Consider the following 19,886-nt stretch of genomic DNA (forward strand, 5'->3'; position numbering starts at 1 on the left):
ACTCAGTGGAATGAATGAGTGGATATACGGCTTGTTCCCTACAGAAAAAAGACTGAGCTGGGCACAGTGGCTCACACCTTTAATCTCAGCACTTTCGGATGCTGAGGTGGGAGGATAGCTTGAGGCCAGGAGTTTGAGACCAACCTGGGAAACATAGCAAGACCCCATCTCTACAAAAACTTTAAAAAAAGAATCCAGGCATAGTGGCATGTGCCTGTAGTCCTAGCTACTCGGGAGGCTGACGTGGAGGATCACTTGGGCCTAGGAGGTCAAAGTTGCAGTGAGCCATGACTGCACCACTGCACTCTAGCCTGGGTGGCAGAGTAAGACCTCAACTCAAGAGAAAACAAAAGAGAAAGAAAGAAGACTGTATGAGCAACCAGGTCTGAGAGGGTTTCGTCTGCCTGGGCCTGGGAATCTTACAGATGTGGAAGCGTCGCCTTGGACAGGACGCCCCATCGCAAAGCTAGGACACATACCTCTAGCATGTGGGTTCATGGAGAGACTCCACATGGCTTCCTGGGGCTGAATTATGGGGGTGGGGAGGTGAATTGGAGGGAGACAAAGAGACACACCTGGAGATGGGGCTGGGTCCAGATCCCAGGGGCCCTTGACTGCCATGCGGGGGCAATTGGACCTTATTCCTTAAGCAACAGGGGTTATGAAGGGTGCTGAGCAATCAGTATGTAATCAGTTTGTTTTACAAAATGGCCCTGGCACAAGTGTGGAGGGTTGGTCAAGAGAAGGTGAGCTTGGGGGCAGGCACACCAGTCCAGAGGGTGGTGAGGAACTCAGGTGCTTTCAGGGGGCAGAGCAGTGAGGATGGCAGGCAGGCAAGGAGAGGCACAAACATGACATGGAATGGGCAGAACTGAGTGACCATTTGGCTGTGAGAGAAGAAAGAGGGCATTTAAACTCTTAGAGTCTCAGTCTCTGCCTCTCTCAAATGAAGATCAGATGATCTGCCCAACAGGGTCATTGCGGCTGTTTGTGGAGATAAAGGCTAAAAGGCCTGACCAGGGTCTGACAGGCAGTAGATGGTCTTTTCCTCCTTGCCCCTTGCTGTGCCTTTGTGCCATGTCTTATGCTCTTTTTTTTCACTTTTAAAAAATTGTGGTATATACAACATAACACAAAAATACACATAACACAAAATTTACCATCTTAGCCTTTATTAGGTGTACTAAATACATAATGTGCAACCATCAGCACCCTCCAGCACCATCACACTTTTCATCTTGTAAAACTGAAATTCTGCACCCATTCAACAATCATTCCCCATTCCCTCTCCTCCCAGCCCCTGGCAACCGCCATTCTACCTCCTGTCTCTATGATTTTCACTACTCTAGGTGCCTCATGTAAGTGGAATCATACCGTGTTTGTCCTTTTGTGACTGGCTGATTTTTCTTGGTATACTGTCCTAAGGTTCATTCATGTTGTAGTGAGTCAGAATTTTCTTCCTTTTTAAGGCTGACTATTTTATTGCATGGAGGGACCACATTTTGCTTATCCATTCATCTGTTGATGGACATCTGGGTTGCTTCTGTGTTTTAGCTATTGTGAATAATGCTGCTATGAACATGGGTATACAAATATCTCTTCAAGACCCTGCTTTCAGTTCTTCTGGGCATATGCCCAGAAGTGAAATTGCTGGGTCACATGGTAATTCTATGTTTAATTTTTTGAGGAGCTGCCATACTGTTCTCCACAGCAGCTGCACCATTTTACATTCCCACCAACAGGGCACAGGGTTTCCAAGTTCTCCACATCCTCACCAACACTTGTCATTTTGGGAGTTTTTGCTAGTAGCTGTCCTAATGGGCATGAGGTGGGCCACATCTTATATTTTTGCATCATGCAGTAGTGCCAAGCTCAGAGGAAATGAGCACAACTGGCATAGGCAGGCAACGTCCACAGGGCTAGAGCAGCACTCACATGCAGAGGCATGTGCCCTGGCAGCAGGATGGGGAGTCCTGTCCAGGGCGAGGCTGCCATATCTGTAAGATTTGCAGGCCCAGGCAGATCAAACCCACTCAGGCCTGGCTGCTCCTATACACCTTCTTTCTGAAGGGAACAAGCAGTGCGTTCACTCTTCATTCCACTGACTCCACTGGGAAAATAAAAACCACCCTAGGCCTTTCAAGCAGAGGGATTTAAATGAGGGATTTGGTTGTACAGGTAACAGAAGAGGTAGAGCAACCCTGATTTGCAACAGCAGAAAGTTGTATCCTTCCTGGGGCTAGAAGGAGGCAATGTCTCTAGAAGCCTCCATGCTGAGGCCGCCAGACAGAAACTGGAGCCACTGCAGGCCCCACACAGGGAGCTAGGCGATGCAGGACAGGGTTGATCAGTAGAAGCCAGAGGAGACACAGATACTGCAGGGACAGGCCTGAAGCAGACAGAGGGAAGAAATATCCTGGCATTTCCCCTCCTCCCACAATCCATCTTCTTCCACTGCCTCCTCTGATTGGCTGAACCAATCTAGAAGCCAGAAGGTAAGGGAGCCTGGGAAATGTAGCTCCCAGCAATACCAGACAGGGCAGGGAACAGGAGACAGATCTGGAGCCACCAGAGAGTGATCAGTCCACTCATTCATCCTTTCACTCCCTCATTTGTTTGGTCAACATTTATTGAACACCCAGGTGCTGGGGACATGATGACAAACAAGAATTCTGGATTCTGTCCTCACCAACCCTAAGGCCAGCAGTACCTGGACCGTGCCCCTCACTGCCCACCCCGTTGGCCAGGGGCACCCGCTCACCTAGCCTGGGGGCAAGGGCTGCTGCAAAGCTTCTGGGGGCCCCTGGGAGGCTCCCAGTGTACAGAGAAGATGGAGCTGGGCTCTGTCTAGGCTGTGGATGTGGTGGAGCTGGGAGCCCAGCCGGCTCCGCCTCCTCCCCAGCTGAAAGCTCAGCTCAGAACACAATGTCTCCAAAAAGAGAAGAAAACCCTTAAATCCCACTGTTTGTCTTTGGAGCCTGGGAAGCGAGGATCTAATGAACATGAAACGTGCGGGCTGCTCAGAAGTTGTCTTTGAAACCTCCCCAGGCCGGCTTTGTCAAGGAGCAGCATTGCTTTCAAAGCTGCCGGGCTCCAATCTCCCCTCTCCCCTCTCCTGCCTCAACCGTGGCAGGCAGCGGCTAATTAGCAGGAGACGTTAAATGCTCCCTAATTCGCAGAAGTCCCTAGGCTTCTGGGGAACTGGCAGCAGGACCAGTGAGCTGGGTGCCTCCTCTCCTGCTCACCCTGTCCCACGCCAGCTTCGCTCTCAGCCCAGGCCCCTCTGGGGGCTGCTCCTCTACACGAAGCTCACCCCTCCTCCCTCACGCTGGTCTGTGCTCAAACACACTTCTGCTTCCCAAAGTTGTGTCTTCTCCTGGAATCTGCCTCTTCCAAAAAGACCTCCCAGACATAACACACAAGTGATGACCAGCCACACCCTGGTCTCTGCCCTCAACCTGGCTTTTGTCTACATCCCTCCCCATGTGTCAGGTCCTGGGGGCCCTCGCTGGCCATCACCTGGCACAGGCTCCCTCAGGGAAAAGGTCTCCCCCTTGCTCCAGATGAAGTGAGCAGGTACCCATGGCCAGTGGGGTGAGCAGTGCTGGGCTTGAAGCTTGGCGAGGACAGGACCCAGAATTCTTGTCATTTTCTCCCCAGCACCCAGGTTCTCCAGAAATGTTATTAATGAGAGAGGGAGTGAAAGCCTGAGCAAGCCTGCTTATCATCTGCTGTGGCTCCCAGATCCACTACCTGCTGTTCCCTGCCCTGTTTTGTGCACTTCCCAGGCTCTCTTACCTTCTAGCTTCTGGATCCCTGATCCCTGAGTATTTGCGCCAGCCAAGGAGAAGGGCAAGTGAAGAAATCCATGGCTTCACCACACAGACATCCACAGATAGGCTGTCTGGCCCAGGGTCACAACCTGACAGTGACGCACTTTCTGTGACCTTGGGTAAGGCACGCCTCTCTCTGGGCTTCAACTCCTCATCTGTAAGGCAAGGGGGTTGCACTAGACCAGTGGTTCTCAAACTAGGGTGTGTGTGAGAGTCACCCAGAGAGCCTGTTGAGCATGAGTCATTAGGCCCACTCCCAGATTATTGATTCCACAGAACCTAAGAATCTGCATTTTGAAGATGTCTTCAGGTGACAGTGATTCTTCTGGTCTTAGGGACCACACCAGCAACTAGTGGGCTGGCTGGCTGGATTTTAAGCTGTGTCTGTCAGAGTTAGAAAGGATTGCGGGATGATTACTCACTCAGGGGCATTCAGAAGTGATCACGGGGGTGAGGGTGCTGCGCAGAGCTCCCACCCACCTTAACACAAGCATTTTTGGCTTTAATCAGTTTTGTTTGTTTGCATGTCCAGGTAAGAGTGGTCAGAGCCGAGGCTCCACACATGAAGTGAAATGTTTGGAAACCTGCTGACTAGACTAGCAGTCAGGGCAGTCTCTTCGAGCGCTAACATTCCAGGGTCCTGTGATCACTCCACACCCCTCCTGGGCTGCTCCTACTCCCCTTTTCTTTCTCACGGCGAAGGAGGGGATGCAGCAAGAGCAAGGCTCAGCAGCTCTTGAATTAGGGAAATGGGGACGGATGGAGAGGTGGGTCATTGCCCTAGGTCACTGTCATCAGTAGGCACATTTCAGCCCAGAGAACGGAGTGGAATGAGCACACGCACTGCAGCCAACCCCCATTCTGAGAAGGAGGCTGGGTCCCAGCTGAGTTGGGGAAGTTTCTGGAAAACCCAGAGTAGCTAAAGCTGCATTTGCATGTGCATGTGTGTGTCTGCATGTTTGCACGCATGTTGTCTGTATATACAATAAGTCACAAGAGGGAGATTTTAATTGGAATGATCAGGGTGCAGCTAGACTCTAAATAAAATAGAAGTCTCCTAGATGCTTCAAATTTTAGAATTAAACTAAAGACCATCAATTACAAACTGATATATCTGATGAAGAAACTGAGGTTCCTCTGGAGCAAGAATCAGGGTTTCTGACTCCTGGTTCCAGGCTCTGGCCCCTGATCTACACCGATGTCAAAGCCTCTCCCACGTACCAGAATGACATCAGCTGAAATCAATGGATCATGGCAAATGGACAAAAATGTTCATAGAAAAGAATCCAAGGCAAACAAATCCCTTTCCAGCCCTGCCTGTCCCCACCCATGTAGCCATTCCCTGGCCAGCTGCTCCTGTGGCTGCCACTTCCAGGAGGGGGCCTGCCCAGCTCTGTACGCAGCTGGGAGAGCCTACACGGAGGCTGGGAAGGGAACCCAATAGGCTACACAGACTGAGGGGTCAGTGGCAGGCATGGTAGAGCCCCCTCAACAGTCAGAGCTCACAGGAAAGCAGACGGCACTAGGCAGTGGGGAGAGAAACAGGGGAAGTAGCTCAGACCTTTTAAAGATTAGTGGGGTTCTCCGGGCCCCAGAGCTGTGCATGGATTGGAGTGAAAGACCAGAAGACAAGCAGCTAAGGAGCAGAGGACAGGCTGAGGGTTGTGTGTGCACGTGTATGCATGGGTGTGTGTGTGTGTGACACACAACAGAGCGATTATCAGACTGTGTGCATATGTTAAGAGAGGCCAACAGACAGCAGAAAATTATGCAGCCTTTGGAGGAAGACATACACACACACACACACACAGAGGCTGAATGTGGGTAGGGGTGGGAACAGAAGAACCAACGAGAGCACCAGGAGGTGAAGGGCTGCCACAGTGAGCCCAGTGACGGCCTGTTTCTGTCTGTGATGACAGGCTATGACAGGATGGTGGAGCACGTCTGTGCATGTGTGCAGTATGGCTGCATGCCCCAGTAATCCGGAGGGCAAGAAGACCATGGGAACCCTTGCAGTCAACAGCCCACAGGACTGGACATACCCAGAAGCATGTTCCTATGCTTCTGGGGCCAGGCTTCCCCACTGTCCCTTTCCTGGGATCTTTCCTAACAGTCCCCCCATCCCCAGCCACTAGCCAGGTCCTCTCCTGCCTTTGCTTCTCACACTTGCCACCCTGCCCCTCTGCCAAGGAGTTTCTTTCTCCCTCCCCAGGGGTTAATGCCCCTGGAATATGATGGTCCCAGCCCTGGGAAAATGGTCTCTGCTTTAGGGCCAATGGATAGCACCCCAGTTAGTACAGCTCCAGCCCTAGCCCCATCCCCTACCTCACCTGTTTCTATCTCCAAGCAGTGGATCCAGTACAGACCTTCAGTTCTACAGTCCTGACATCAGAGTTCATCCCTGCCTCTTATACCACATGACTTTGAGCAATTTGCTTAGGCCTTCTCAAGCCCACATTTCTTCTGTTAATGAAGAAGAAGAATAGAGTTCTTGTAAGGATCAAATGAGCTAATGAGTTAACAAATGTAAAGCCCCTGGCACTGAGCCAACCACAAAGTAGGTACTTCCCTTTCTGGTCTCTTTAATTCATGATCCAAGGGGGTAAGTTTCTGTTTAAAAAAAAAAAAAAAGTTCCAGGGGCTTCCCAGGTAACAGCAACTTCTTGAAATCCTAAAGCTGGAGGTGACCTAGAAGTCACATAGCTCAAGCCCCACTTCACCCCCACACTGTAAATGAAGACACTTGGCTCTTAAAGACAGATCTTGAATTAACAATGGAGCTGAGACAGAATGCAAGTCCCCTGCTTCATGACCATCAGTCCTCTACTTTTTGCCTTCAGCCAGAGCCAGAGGATATTCACAGCAATGTTCTTTGAAGGTTGGTTCCCTATTGGTTTGGAGGTGACACTGAGCCCTGTGGGTGTGGGCTGAGGCAGAGGTCAGAGAAGGAGGGGACTCGGCAGGATAGAGTCATGCACCCCTCAAGAGTCCTAAGCAATTCAGCTCTGGCCCCAGACTTGCATTCTCACTTAGCAAAGCCAAAAGTCTGCAGAAAACTGGATTCTCCCTCTACTCATCTCTTGGAAGAAATCTGGCTCTGTCCTTATCTCACCTTAAGCATAGCGAACAGGGCCAACAGGACTAAGGATGGCAAGACTGTGCTGAAACATACGTCCTCCCTTGGCAGGAATGCCGGGGAAGAGATAAGGTTGGATGCCATTAGGATAGCACAGGTGATGCTACTTCTTAATGTTTGCTCATCACACCCTGGATGGAAGGTTTCTGGGAAAGAAGGCTAGTGGGAGGTGACTGCAGCATGGGGGCTCTAGCCAGAAGACAGAGCAGGACATGTAAGGGACCAAGAAGCTAGGAAGAAAACTGTGGAGGTGGATGCAGAGAAGGAAGCAGGCAGGAAGCAGGTACTGCTGGGGGCCAATATGACAGGAGCCAGGGACCAGATGAGTAGACTCACCTCCTCAGTCTGCTCCTACAGTGACAAAGAAGCCCCTGCCCCATCAGCAGTGCCTCCAGGGACACAGGAGACCTGAGAGGAGGCAGAGGTCAGGAAGGGAATTCAGGAGTTGGTGTACCCATGCCTGGTTTCCTTGCACTTCCTTAATTCCAAAATTCCAAGTTTGTGAGGGCAAACTTGTCCCGCCCCATTTCCCTTCACCCAACCCTGGTGCCCACATTGAGAAACCCCCTCTGCAGCAGAGTCAGGTATGGCCAGGAATCCAGGGCTGCCCCACCCACAGTGCCGGAAGAGGCGAAGGAAAGGGGTCAGCTCATGGCCAGCTCAGAGGTCTCGGGAAGGGTGGTGGAGGGCAGCAGAGAAGCCCCTCCACTTCACTCATGTCTCTCTTTCCAGGTGACCTTGACCTGGCACAGTGGCCTATCCTAAAAAACCAGGCCCCAGAGCCAGGCAAGGGATGCCTTTGCAATTTCATAGCTTCTACCCGGAGAAGAGTACAGACCACCACTCTCCCTTGTCCCAGATACCCTGCCGAGATGCCTCTGCCCTTCTCAGAGCCAGCCCCTCTCCCAGGAGCACAGGTCCTTCTCTGTCCTTCTCATCACAGCTCAGGAAAGGGCGTGGGGTGAAGGACAGGGGCAAGGGGCAAGGGTTAAAGGCAGCAAAGTACTTGGGAAGCTAGAGAATTTCTCTGGCTTTTGTCTCTTAGCTGATGGCACCATGCTGGCGCCGCCACCCTAAAGTCATGGGGGTCTCCACCGCTTTGGCATGCTTCCTATGAGCTTAGCCACCTCTTCTCTAGGGGACAGGGGGAATGAGAGGAAGGTTTGTTCAAGAGCTGCCCCTGACTGAGAAGTGGAAAGACCCTCCAGCTGGGCCAGGTGAGGTGGAACAGAGGGAAAGAATGCAGGATCAGAGGCAGCACATGCTACAGCCCGTCAAGGTGACCCTGGCTGTTTCTGTCCTTCCTGCAGGTCCCCAGGCTCTCCAGAGGTCTAGTGTAGAGGACAGAGCCTGCGCACATGCAGAAAGGAACCCTCAGGGCGAGGCTGGGAAAGGGATCCAGGATGGGAAGGCAGGGCAGGCGGCAGGTTGTAGAGGGGCTGCAGGTCCCACCTTCATGTTGCACTGAAGCACCTTGAGGAGGCCTTGTGCTGAGCTGGCTCGTTTCTGCCTCCCAGCTGGACCACAAAATGGGAGGAAACATCCCATAAAGTTGCGGAGCTGCCTCTGTGGCCCAAAGTGCTGCCAGGGGCTGCTGGTTCCCTCTCTAATTGCTCTTAATTTCTATGATTTGCAGGTCTCAGGCTCACGGACGGCCCATTCCCCATTGTGATGGATGGGCAGGCACAGTCAGCCTGGTGAGTCAGCCCCTGCGGGCTCTGACCTGGCCCAGTTGCATCCTGCAAGGCATAGGGCACCCAGCTCTCTCCTCCTCTACCTGGGCGCAATCCAGAAGCCTGGGCTGCAAGCCCCTACTGGAGCTCTGCCTTTTCTCCCATTTCACCTTTGCAGGAGGGTCCTGCAGCCTTTCACACAGCAACAGAATGATTAGAGATGATGCTTTTGGGACCTGGGTTCAGATTGGAGCTCTGTCATGTGCCTCTGGGAGCCCCTCCTAGGGCCTGGCACATAGTAGGTGCTCAATAAATACATGTTCCTCCACTGCTTCACTGACCTACAGGGCACTCAGCCTTAAGCCACGTGAAACTTGGACATCTCCTTGTGACAGTGACTGAGGTACGACTGCGGAGTCAGGCTGCCTCAGTTTGAATCCTGAATACACTACTGTCGAAGTAAACTGGGCACGTTACTTAGCTTCTCTGTGCCTTAGATTAGGGGTAATAACACTACCCACCCTACATCCATATTTTGTGTGGAAAAGTTCAAGTATGTTGTGGTAGGCAGAATAACGGACCTCAAAGCTGTCAGCACCCCAATCCCTGGGACCTGTGAATACATTGCCCTGCGTGGCGAAGGGACTTTGTGGATGTGTTTAGAGAATGGCCCTTGATATGGAGAGATGATCCTGGATGCTCTAGGTATGCTGAGCCTAATCACGAGTCCTTAAAACAGAGACCCCATCCTGGCTGGGTTAGAGAGACAGGTGATAACAGAAGCAGCATCTGAAAGAGAGATGTATCATTTGCTGGCTTTGAAAATGGAGTGGGGGGGCCCACAAACCAAGGAATATGGTGGCCTCCAGAAAACAGAAAAGGCAAGGAAGTGAAATCACTCCTGGAGCCTCCTGAAAGGGACACACTTCCAACGTCTGGATTTTTAGCCCAGTGAGACTTGTGTCAAACTCCTAACCTACCACAGAACTGCATGATAATACATCTGTGTTGCTTTATGCCATAAGTTTAAAGTTTCTGATAGTTTGTTATAGCAGCCACAGAAAACGAATACATATGCGTGACACTTAGAGCACTTGGTGCCTCTGGCACACAGTAAGAGCTCAGGAAACGCAGCTTTCTGTTATTATTAGTATAGCACTGCTATCACACGGGAGAAGACACGCTGCTGCTTCCCTCCAGGTCAGCTCCTGTCTGGTACGAGCTGCTCAGAGCCCACAGCTTGCTTCACTGGGTACTGGAGACCAAATGCAAGACAGCCAGGGGGATAGGGACATCCTCAAAACAACAGGTCACTTGGCACAGCCGCTCTGTGGGCATCAGACAGATGATCAGACTACTGCTGTCCCTTTCTTCTAAAGAACAGGAGTGTGGGCACCCTGGAAGAAAGGGGTGGGAGTGCCTGGCACAGGCATGATGACATTCCTGTGGTTGTCAGGACAGAGAGGACAGTCCTGGGGCTCAGTTGCACTCTATCCCATCCTCACACACCTGGGACTGCCCAAGAGACACAGTGGATGGGGCAGGCTTGGTTTGCCATCTAAACCTTGTGCCCATTGGGCTGTGGGGGGATGGGTAAGACCTACAGTAGGAAGGACTTTGAGTTAGACAGAAGGAATGTGGGATTCCTTGGAAGATCCAAGAGAATGAGAATGGCTGCTTCTGAACAGCAGTGAGCTGGCAGTGGGGGTCAGGCAGACAAAATGGTCTCCAGAGGCCCGTCCTTGATCGGTTGTGGATCCCCCTCACAGAGCAAGCCCCTCCCAATGCCCACTCCCATGGTCCTCTCATTCTGTCACCCCCCAACCAAGTGAAAGGGAGGCTTTGCCCCCAGAGAACCCCCAGCCTGCCCACCTCCTCTTCATCCTTGCAGAAGCCCTTTGTCCTGAGTTTTCCTCCTCAGTGACCCCCACAACCTCCCTGACTACTGGGGGGCCTCAGAAATCTGTCCCCAACAGATCTTCTACTTCTTAAGGGACAGTGAGGCCCAAACTGGTGACGCCTCATAGTGCTCGGTCCCAGGGTAAGAGCCCTCATCTCAGACCAGACTGAGCCCAACACAGAAACCAGACTGTCTGCATTACCCACAGACCCTGCCCCAGAAGACAAGGGCCATTGGCATTAGACCCGTGCACAAAAGTTCCCTTCGATGGCAAGTTCCCTGAAGGCAGGGTCTATGCCTCTCAAGTAGGCCCACAGTAGTAAGGGAACACCCACTACAGAGCCTGCAGCCTCTCTGGCAAAGGCTTCTGGAGAAAACCCAACCCCTTGCTGTTTCCCCCAAGAGGGGAACTTGGCAGAAAGAACCACTCCAAAGAGACCACTGCTCACACCACAGGAGTGAGCAAGGCTGGGGAGCCGGAGAACCACCGCTCCTAGGGGTACCCTGAACGCAGCCAAGGAGTTCACTGTCAGCATGGTCCCACCCTTCTCCCCACCAGCTTCCCTCGACGCCTTCCCACTGCTCTCTGCCACAATTCCACGTTCATGGACCACAGCACCTCTCCCTGATCCTCCCTCCATGGCCCTTATCCTCCACCCCCAAACTCACCATCCCACTTTCTGCTAAAGAAATTCCCCTTCCCATCTCCCCTCAACTCCAATTCTAATCACAGGGCCACTGCTAGTCCCTGTGATAACTTTGTGCAAATTAGAAAAAGTGCCTCTTTCTCCAAGTGAATGCAGGCCTGATGAGAAGAGCATAGGCTGGATTTCAGCCCCCAACTCCCTCTTGGCCAGGTGTCCTTGCACAGCTTTAAACCTATCCACCTGCACACAGCAGCTCCGTTTGACAGATTCAGGGAGTGCACCCACTGAAGGGTCCTGATAGACAGCCCAGCCATGGAGACCCAGGAGAGTGGGCTAATTTATCCACAGTAACATGGCAAGCTGGTGGCACAGTCAAGGTCGAAGGTATCATGACTCCCAATCCAGTGCTCATTCCCTCTCCCCATACCACCTATGTCTCACTCTTGGGAACAAACGGCAAAGCCAAGACAGCAGAACTCGTGAAAGCAGCGCCTGGGGAAGCCTTCTTGCACTAATTAGAAGAGAAGTGATAACCTCATCTCCAGCTCTGTCTAGACATAAAATTGAACATAAAACTTTCTGAACCGTGTACCACCTAACCCTTGGCTGGTGTGGAACGTAAATACAGATCTTCCCTATTTATTTCCCATCTACCAACCACATTAATCTCATGCTACTTCATTGTGAGTACGGCTCCTATGTCTGTCTGGGCCAGTATATCTGTCTCGGCCTGGAAGCTCGCAGATGGAGGTTACAGCTTCCAAGGAACCCCTGAACACACTAGTGCTGAGAAGATGACTTTTAATTCAGATGAAGGTGAGGGCAATGGTGATGAAGAAGAAAAGGAATGGGAGGGGAAGGAAAAGGGGGGGGAGGAAGAAGAAAGGCAATTCCCAATGTCTTCATTTCATATCCAGTCTTCCCAGTCACCTTTAACACCACCGAGCTCTGCCTCCCAGAAATGGTGGTGAAGACACACACCTGTTCCTGTGCATTCTTACTTGCTCTCTCTGTGTCATTCTCTCTGTCTCCATCTCTCTCTCTCTGTCTGGACAGTGCCTGCAATATAATGTGGTGATTAACCTCAGGCAGAGCCAGGCTTCCTGATTTTAAATCAGGCATTGCCACTTTCTCGCTGTGAGACTTCAGGCAAGTGCCTTAACTTCTCTGTGCCTCAATTTTCTTTCCAACACATGGGGATAACAACAAACATGACCTCATAGAGTTTCATGAAGATGATGAGAGTGAATATACGTGCAGCACTCAGTACAGTGCCTGGCGAAGAAGGTTTTCTGTAAGCATGAGCTGTAACGATCTCAGGTGCTGTGTTTATCATATCTTGTCCTGGTCCCATTTTCATGCAGATGGGGTGAGGGGTGGGGAATTGTCCAGGTTGCTGGCACAGTTTCCAGCTCAGTATTCCAACAGTCAGCAGAGGTGGGCTGCCTGGGGAAGAAGTGAGCTTCCAGTCACTGGGAGTGATCAAATACAATCCAGACAAGCATTTGGCATGGATATGGCACAACAGGCGAGGGAGGAGGCGCGAAGGCCTCTTCCAAAGTCCCGTCCAACCCTGAGAGCCTGGGAATGTGTGAGTAAACCCACATATCCAGGCACCTGCGTGGGCACAGTGTTGCCCGCAAATGAGGACACACGTACAGGGCATACTCTCTGCCCTGGCATTGAGGAGCAAGAAGAAGTGTTATAAACCAAGCAAGCCAGCACCCCCACCTACGCTCTCCCTGGCCTCCAGCCAATTCCTGTGTGCACGTAGGCATCCAGGTGGCCGGCGGGAGCTTTGAGGGAGATACCAAGTAGATATCACTCCCGGCTCTCTTTTAATGGGTACCAACTGCCAGCCACGCCCCTCCCATCACAGCCCAGCTATGAGGCAGGGCTGGGGGTAGGAGGCAGGGCTGGGGACAGGAGCCAGGAATGGGCTAGATAGAGGGTGTTGGTTCTACTTCTGATGTGGGTGGACTGACAGGGAACCTGGGAAAGTCCTGGCCTCCAAAGATCAGGGTGTGCAGAATTCAGGTGTTGTGGGAGGGAAGGCCTTTGCCCATCACGGAGGCAATCAAGCGGGCGTTTGTAGAAGAGCTAGGCACCCCACCTCCAGCAAAGGCTCAAATCCAGCTCCACCTTCAGGTCCGGGCAGCTTCCTTTTAGGGGCAGGATAGGAAGAGAGATTCGGAATCCTTGCTGCCCAAAGGATTACTCTGCGGCCCTGGCCTTCTCTCCTCTCCGCCCCGCACCGCGCACAGTCTCCAGCCCTCCTTCCGCTGGGAGCCGCGCCCCCATTAGCCATTCCGCGCAGATAAGCCCGCGGGGCCGCACGCTCAGACCCTCCCTCAGCCCGCGATGCATTACTGCATATTATTTGTCTTTGCAGCAGCCGCCACAGCAGTTCTTCCTTCCTAATAATATTGGCTTCGCCTGGTAGTAAAAAGGGCCCGTAAGTGCCACTGAAGATCTTCGCTGGGGAGAAGAGACCGCACACTGTGGGGATGGGGCAGCTGGCCCGTGGTGCCGAATGAGCCATTTGCTGCGAATTCATCCAAAGGCGGGTGATCCAATGGCAAAAATTAGGCAGGGGGTGGGGAGGAGACTAGAACGAGGGGGGCGAAGAGACAACGTCCGGGAGGCGGGGCTGCCCCCCTCCCGCCCCGGGCACGCTCGCCCAGCTCCACGCTGCGTCGCACCCCTGCCCACCCTTCCCCGGGTCCTGTGGCCCTGTGGCCCTGCGGAGTGACAGGTGTGGCAGGAGGCGAGGTGTGCCTGTGTGTGCCTCTGTGTGTGCGTGCGTGTGTGTGCGCGCGCCTCTGTGTATGCGTGTGTGTGCTTCTGTGTGTGCATGCGTGTGTGTGCCTCTGTGTGTGCGCGTGCCTCTGTATATGTGTGCTCGTGCCTCTGTGTGTGTGCTTCTGTGTGTGAGCCTGTGTGTGCATGGGTGTGTCTCCGTGTATGCCTGCATGTGCCTGTGTGTCTCTGTGTGTGTGCTTCTGTGTGTGTGCCTCTGTATATGTGTGTTCATGCCTCTGTGTGTGTGCTTCTGTGTGTGCCTGTGTGTGTCTGTGTGTGCTTCTTTGAGCGTGTGCCTGTGTGTGCCTGCGGTGCGTGTATGTGCCTGTGTGTGCACATGCGCATGTGTGTGCGTGTGTGTGCCTGTGTGTGCATGCCTCTGTATGTGTGTCCATGCCGCTGTGTGCCTCTGTGTGTAAGTGTATGTGTGCATGTGTGCGAGCGTATGTGCCTGTGTGTGGGCTTCTGTGTGTGTGCCTCTGTGTGTGTGCTTCTGTGTGCCTCTGTATGTGCATGTGTGCCTCCCTGTATGTGTGTGTGCATGCTCGAGTGTCCCCCCAACCTCCCTACCACCCACTAGCCGATCTTCCCAATCAATGGCCCCTTTGTGGTGGAGGGACTGGAACGACTTGTGTGGGGGACGGGTGGGAGGCTGCCTCCTGGGTACCCGGCGTGCCGAAGCCAAGCTGATGGCCATCGGGCAGGACTCCCCATACCCCGATAAGAGTACACTCCCCAAGGGTCTCCACTCTCTGTGGACCTAGAGATTAAGGCCAATAAATAATAAGGGGATCTTGGGTCCCACACAGGGAAGGACTGGGACGTGCTCCCCTGAGCCCGCAACCACTAGGTGGCATTGTGCCCATCCCGACTCCAGGCAGCCCACAGGGTCCCAGGTACCCAGGGCACCTGGAGGTGGGCTAGGGGGAGAAGGTGCCCACTCTCCAAGGCAGAGAGGAGGTGGGAGCAGCATTCCCACAGTTTCATTCATTCGTGTATTTGTCCATGCCCACTAAATTGGACAGTTGGGCAGAGGGACAGGTGCACATCCTTAAATGCCCACAACCTCAGAGAGACTAGAGAGATACCCCACAGGAAAAGTGAATCCAAGGTCATCTATGCCAAAGACCAAGCGAGAGCTATATCCAGGGCTCTGAGTTCAGAAACAACCGTGGAATTTGACAGCACAGAACCCTAAGTCAGGTTATCTTGACCATTCTGCTCCAGACCAATCAGATGGGGAAAGTCATCCATTCCCACCAGTGCCAGGCTCTGGGCTGGACAGCAGACACTCAACTATGACCTGTCCTCAGGGAGTTTATGGACTAGTGGGGTAGAAAGACATCAGGCAGATAACTACACAAATAATTATCTAGCTACAGCTGTCATGCACGTGCACAGGTGTAGAAAAAGGGAGGAAGAGTCAGCCCTCATCCTGGGTTGCCTGCTCCAGCCCTAACTAGGGTTGAAAGTAGGGGTGTTTGCCTTATGAAGAACATAAACCCACTTCCTCTTAGGTCAAAATAGAAATAAGAGCAGTTGTCTAACATTTGAGCAACAGTCCAGGCAAGAGTGACCATTTTTTGGGGGTAAACTGGGGACCACAGGAAAAGAGCCCTGAGACCAAGTGCTTAATTTTATATGTGGGACATGGGGCATGGTTTCTCCTTTTACCTTTGGTCCACTCTGTGGAGTGGATGTTAAGCCCACTTTACAGAGGAGGAGACTGAGGCCCGGGGAGGTAAGAGACTGGCACAGAGTGCCAAGAGCCAGTTTATGGCAGAGCTGAGACTGGACACCATAATTCTGTCAGGCCCAAATCCCATACCTCTCTGGGATCATATCTGGATGCCCTGCTAGGGCCAGAGCAGTTGGGTGGAGGGAGATCAGAAAGTGAAAGGGGCTGGGCAGGTGAAGAAGCCTCCATATCGGGGCCCTGATCACCACTCCCAGCTTATCACAGCCAGCCCTTTCTCAGCATCCCCTGACCAAAGCACTACCCGCTTAACATTCTGCTCAGTTTCCTCTGTACTCTGACTCCAAATGTTTATCAACACATGCTGTAATGTAATCAGCTCCTGGGAAAATACACACCAGGTAATGGATGCTGATAAGAGTGTCAAACAGATGTCCCTTCCTTGCCCCTCCCTCCCAGCCAGAGCTGGCACACCCAGGAAGCTGGGGAGGCAACTCTTGCCACACCACCCCTCCTGCCCTGGCAGTGGAGGCATTCCTCCAGAAGCTGCCTGGGCAGGGGACAGGGCCTGACACCGTGGGTCCCATGCCAGGCACTGTGCTGTGCGCTTTACACACCTCACAGTGGCACTGTAAGTTTGGTGTTGCTATTCCCATTTTGCAGATGGAGAGACTAAGGCACACAATAATGGTGAGACCAGAGTGAAGCAGCAGCAGCATCGGAAGCAGATTAAGGGACCATCACTCCACCTCTCCATTCATCATCAGGGCACTTCCCCACTGAACACGGCCCTTTGAAGGAAGCTGCCCTCATTACCTTTCTAAGTTGTTGGATCTAAGGCCGCAGCCTATATGGACTTGGCAGGTCAGGTGGAGGAGGGCTTGCAAACTGTTCCTCATTTCTGGCCCAGCCAGGTAGGAGACAAGGTTCTGAACCTTTCCCGAAGGCTCAAGCAGAAGAGAAGAGGGAAGCTCCCACTCTTCTCTTGGGTATGGGAGCAGAGGGGGATGCAAGGGAAGGGGAGAGCCTTATTTGTCCTTTTCTCCTCCCTTCTCCTCAAATTAGAGCTTAAGGACCCACCGGCAGGCCTAGACAGAGGGGAAAGAAAGTGCACAGAGCTGGGGACAGCCCAGATGGGACAGGATCCCCCCACCCTCAGGACCTTCCAGGACCAGCTGTCTGAGGCTGGGCAGTCCTAAAGGAAATCAGTATTTGCTTTTCCCTCCAACGCAGTCAATTGCTCCTTTCATCTGACAGGGAGTTGTAAATGAGACTTTATGGGATTTCTAATGATGGCGGTTTCCCTTTATCAGCCTCCAATTTCCACTTCTCAGCTGGGGTTGACTCGGGAAAATGTTTTGACCAGGAATCAAGAATCTAGCAGGCCCCTGCCCTGGCTGCTGCTTTCCGTAGTGAGAGCTGGACGTTGTCGGATATGCACAGGAAGCTCACTACCGAGAAGTCGGATCTGAGTTTCAGGCGCCTCCCAGACGGCAAATTTCACGCTTCTGGCTTCTGTTGCTTCAACTATAAACCTGGGGTAATAATGCCCGCTCCACCCACCCATCTCACAGGGCTGCTGTGAGGATCAAATGAGATTACAGGCCTGAAAGCCCTTTGAAAAATATGAAGCAATCATCCACCCTGGTTTTGCTATTATTATTATTGTGGCGGTGATTGTGTGTAGGTGCAAATGGGAAAGCACATTATAGCAACCTGCACATCTTTGAGAGTGAGCTCGTTTGCACACATGGGAGTGTATGTGCCAGTTGGTGGAAGGGTGGAGCTCTTGTGTGTGCACCTGGGTTTAAAAGAGTGTATGGGGCAATGTGTGTGTCTATGAGTGCATCAGTACATGTGCACACATTAAAGTATCTTAGTATGATAATAGCATATTAAGATAGAATATAATAGTTCTATATACCAGGCATTGTACTAGACACTTGATATGGATGGTCCTTTTTAATTCTTGTAACGTGTTTGTAAAAACATGAGAAGGGGTCTGGGCCAGTGTAGGTATGCAGGCATCTGTGTGAGGCATTGTATAGAGCATTTGTGACATCCATGTTTAGTGGGGGAGGGGCACGTCTCTGATGAAGGTAATGGGATGTAAAGCAATGCAATGCCTATTCATCTCATCCAGGTAGCAGGGAATTTCTCCATGTGCTCGCCTGAGTTTCAATGAAAGGATGGGCATAAATGTCAGTGAATCTGAATATGTGTGCAAGTCGTGTGTGCATTCACATGAATGGGGGTGCACACCTGCCTCCCTGTTCCTGGGCCGATTAGCACAATTGTTTGTTAGTTATCAGCTGCCTGGGCTGCATGAGCCCCCAGCATGCCCTGAGCACCATCCCCACGCAGCCATCAAACCCACGCAGAAACACTGTGGTGACAGCAGCATGCTTGGGAGGGGGTGCCACTCTGCTTTCTGGAGTCACAGCCTGTGCCAGGCAGCAGACCCCTGCCAGGGGAATGTCCAGATTGACTATACCAGGTTTGGAGCTGCAGAAGCGCTCCACAGATGGACTAGGCTCAGAGCCTTAGAGCGAGACAGAAAGCCCAAAGGACCTGGGCCTAACAGGACAAACCAGTGCCTGGCCTGGGAATGCCATCTGAGCACAATAGGGGTTGGGGCTGCTGAGTGGCCAGGTATAAAACACGCTTGCTCTGCTACAGCCCTATCACACACGGCTCCCTACCACCCTCAGGATTATTAGGATGAAGTCCAGACTCCATAGTATAGCACAAAGGCCCACATGACATGGGCATGTGACTCCCCACACCCCTGTCTCTCACTCTCCTCTTGCACTGCACCAGTCAGACTGAAGGAACTATTCTCAGTCCTTTGGAGCACCCAGCCTCTGGGCCTTCTTGCTGCCTTCTCCTGTGCCTGATTTCTCTACAACATGGCATCCCTGGCCAGACAGTCCTCACCCCTCAAGGGGGCTCTGCTCATCTCTGCAGGAACACGTCCTGACCCTTTCTGACACCCTAGACCAGGGAAGGGTCCCTGCATACCTGACATTCCCAAAGACCCTGCCGTCTGCTTCCTGATGGACCCTTGCCTCCCTGTTAGACTTTGGTTGCAGGTAGGAAGACAGCACATTGCAGCTGTTCGCAGAATATCCAGATGCCTAGCACAGACCTGATTGTAGGTGCTTCATACATATTTCTTGAATGAATTATTCTTGAAAGCCAGTTGTGAGAGACTAGTTGTCTTAAGCTCTCCATACACAAATCATAGTATCCATCCAGACAGGCTCTTGGTCTCTCAAGCCTCAAGGCTGGGGAGAAACACCCCTTTCCCCACTCCCCCTCCTCCATCCCACCCCACCAATGATAATCATCATCCCCAACAGGTGTGAAGATGGCATACAAAATGCTTTTACAAAGATCCCAGGAATCATCAATGCCATCTCACAAGTGAGAAGACTGAGGCTCAGAGAGGTATTAATAGCCCATTAATAGGGTGACCAACTTGTCCCACTTTGCTCAGGAGCTTCCCAGTTTCAGCACTGAAAGTCCCATGTCCTGGGAACCGCCCCCTCCTCAGCCCAGGTAAAATCCAGGTTTCACCATTAGTGAATGGCAGGTCCAGGACTCAAACCTAACTGCAGAACACAGCATCGGCTGCCTCCTGAGCGGTGCGTGGTCTCAGGTTCCTCAGAATTCAGTTACCGGCATAGGCATTGTCCACCCTTTGGATGTCACCTGCAGGTCACTTGGCAGCCTCCTGGATCACCTCTTTCTGGAAACATGTACTCAGGAAGCACAGGGCATTAATATTAACCTACATCAAATATAATTCAAAAGCTCATTTCTACAGGAAAAGCACTTTACACAATATAGAAGAAAATCTATTATTAAAGTAGCTTCGTAATGATATTAAAGTAAATTTTAAATAAAATAAAAACTCTTCACCCACAAATTATTTTCATTTCTCCATGTCGCCTTTACATTTTTCTCTTTATAAGTGCCTATTTTTACAGAATTGTAGTGCAGTCTATGGATAATACTTGTTCTTTTCACTTCACATTATAAAGTCTGGCTTGGATTTTCCTCGCTTGGGACTCTCCATGTCACTAGCATCCTTCATTAGCCCAGATCACAGGGAGTCTGAGCTCAGGGCTGCCTCCCTCCCAAAGCACTCCTTCTTCAGCAGGGATTCTAACTCAAGGCCCCAGCTGGGCTTCATC

Source organism: Sapajus apella, unplaced genomic scaffold, assembly GCF_009761245.1.
Source record: "Sapajus apella isolate SASKATOON/1434 unplaced genomic scaffold, GSC_monkey_1.0 scaffold16, whole genome shotgun sequence".
In the NCBI taxonomy this organism is placed as follows: domain Eukaryota; kingdom Metazoa; phylum Chordata; class Mammalia; order Primates; family Cebidae; genus Sapajus; species Sapajus apella.